This window comes from Notolepis coatsorum (genome assembly GCF_963971535.1).
Source record: "Notolepis coatsorum genome assembly, chromosome: 12".
Lineage (NCBI taxonomy): Eukaryota > Metazoa > Chordata > Actinopteri > Aulopiformes > Paralepididae > Notolepis > Notolepis coatsorum.
The window spans coordinates 88,051,612-88,054,378 of NC_140176.1; the positions used below are offsets into that span (position 1 = coordinate 88,051,612).

The 2,767-nt window shown below is 47.4% G+C and overlaps 1 pseudogene across 1 annotated transcript in view; it reads left to right on the forward strand.

Annotated features, from left to right (window-relative positions):
- Nucleotides 1-360: 360 nt before the first annotated feature.
- Nucleotides 361-2,767, forward strand: part of LOC311237961 (cytochrome P450 26B1-like) — a 110,125-nt pseudogene continuing 107,718 nt past the window's right edge. The window contains exon 1 of the transcript XR_014621094.1: nt 361-373. The product of XR_014621094.1 is annotated as a cytochrome P450 26B1-like (transcript). The remainder of the gene's footprint in view (nt 374-2,767) is intronic.

The window sequence follows — 2,767 nt, forward strand, 5'->3', positions numbered from 1 at the left end:
TAGACCGGTAGATGGTCACATACTTGCGTAGCTCCTTCTTCCAGTCCAGCCCCTCAGACTGTGCGATGCGAATCCTCTTCATCAGTGAAGCGTTTTGTCTCTCCACCTCCCCATTGGCTTGTGCCCACTTGGGTGTGGTTTTCACATGCTCAATTCCGTTCTCCTGGCAGAATGCTTGAAACTGGGCAGACATATACTGTGGTCCACAGTCTGACCGTATGGAAATAGGTAGTCCATGTCTGCTGAAGATATTCTCCAGGCTGTTAATGACCTTTTCAGCAGTGGTCGACTGCAGGATATCGTACTCGTAATACCGGCTGTAGTAGTCTATTACAACTAATATCGAGTGTCCTGTCGGTAATGGACCAAGTAGGTCAGTGGCTAAGTCCTGCCACGGCCCATCTGGAAGTGTTGTAGGTCTCAAAGGTTCAGGCACATCAGGCCTCGACACTATTTGGCATCCGTGACATGACCTCACATACTTTTCTGCTGCCTTGTCTATACCTGGCCACCACACTTTACTCCTGAGGTGCTGCTTCGTACCTACAACCCCCAAGTGTCCCTCATGAGCCAACTCCAGGGCTCTGTCTCTGAGTGCGTGTGGCAGTACAATGCGTGTCCCTCTCAACACCAACTGTCCAATTACACATAGTTCATATGCAATGCGTGCATACACTTGGCACTTGTCAAAACATCCACTTTGTATTGTACTTCTCAGGTCACTGAGTTCCTCATCGGTTGCAGAGGCTTCCTCTACCTCCCTGGTAGTCAGTGCTCGTGGCGTAGCGTGTGTGGCTACAAACCGCACATATTCCTCCGCTCCGTGCTTGTGGTTCCCGTCTGTCGTGCTTTCTCCCAGTAGTCGCGACAGTGGATCTGCAATGTTGTCCTTTCCAGGTATGTGGATTACTCTGAACTCATATGGTTGGAGCCGCAGCACCCACCTCTCAATACGGGCACATGGCTTAGAGGTCGGACTGTATATGGCCTCCAGAGCCTTGTGGTCTGTTACTAGGTCAAACTTTTTACCATATATGTATGGGTGCAGCCTCTCGCACGCCCAAACTAAGGCGAGAGCTTCTCGTTCAGTTTGTGAATATCTGGTTTCACAATCAGTCAGGCTCCTACTCACATAACATATTGGCACCATTTCCTGTTGCTGTACTAAGACTGCTCCTATTCCTACTGGTCCTGCATCTGCTATGACTTTAGTAGGCGCATCTTTGTCAAAATATGCTAGAGTGCCGCTGTGCCGGCCTCAGCTAGCTTTTCTTTCAGCGTTCTAAATGCCTGTTTTTGCTCTGGCCCGAATATGAAAGCTGTGTCTTTCTTGGTCAGCCTCCGCAGTGGCTCTGATATGCTAGCAAACTGTGGTATAAAACGGCTACTATACCCCGCTAGGCCCAGAAAACTACGGGTCTCAGAGGCGTTCTCAGGCTCTCGTGCCTCTGCTATTGCTCTCACCCTTTCTGTGGTGGGGCCTATGCCCTTCTGTGAGAGTAACATGCCCATGAAAATCAACTTGTCCATGTTAAACTGACACTTTTCTTTGTTTAGAGTCAGCCCACAGTCCTCTAGTCTCTTCAGAACTGCATGGAGTCGTTTTTCATGAGTCTCCTGATCTGGGGCATGAACAATTATGTCATCGGAGATATTTTCTACCCCCTCAATGCCCGCTGTAGCAGTGGCTATCTCATGTTGATACTGTTCACTAGCTGATGACACTCCAAATATGAGTCTCTTGTACCTGTAGGTACCTGTGTGCACTGCAACCGTAGTGATACCCCTGGACTCTGGTGTGAGCTCTAATTGGTGGTATCCCCATTTCAAATCCAGTTTACTGAAAATGACAGACCCGTTCATTCCCTGTAATAGCTCATCCACTGTGGGTATTGGATATCTCCATCTGATGATAGCTGCGTTAGCTCTTCTCATGTCTAGACACATCCTGATGTCGTCCTCATTTGCTTTTGGTGCAACTACAACAGGGTTCACCCACGGTGTAGGTCCCTCAACCTTCGCAATAATGTCCATGTCTAGCAGCTGATTTACTTTCTTCTCTACTGCTTCCCTTAGGTGAAATGGCACCCTCCTCAGGGGTTGTGCCACTGGTGTTACACTCTCATCAATATGCAAACTGATTTGCTTTGTGTTTAGTTTACCAACACCTTTAAACAGTTTGGGGTATTGCCTCTGTATTTCAGATTTAGCATCTGTCACTGCTGCTATGTTTGTGCCCACCCTCAGTACACCTAGCTCAATAGCAGTCTTCCTGCCTAGCAGTGGCTCCCCCCGCCCCTGTATTACAGTGAACTCTGCTTCAGTGTCACACTTTCCCACCTTAACATGACATTTGAATATACCCATTACTGGAAGAGGCACCTTGGAAGAGTATGTATACAGCGGTTTGTTAGCTGCCTTGGTAGAAACACACTTAATATTTTTACTCTTAAGCATTTTCCATGTGTTCTCATCTACAATGTTACTTGATGCACCTGAATCGATTAGCATAAGTAGATCTACTCCCCAACATCAAACGTGACCCTTTCAGTATTTGAATCATCCTCAACCACAAATGCATAGTCTCTGTTCCCAGTGTTCTGGTCCTCAGTTTCAACACATCTCACAGTCTGTCTTTCTTTACCTTTTGATTTACAGACTTTTGCATAATGGCCCTTTCCATTACACTTCCTGCATGTCTGTCCTTTTGCAGGGCATGCAGAATCATTGGCCAGATGATCCCCGTGTCCACATCTGTAGCACACTT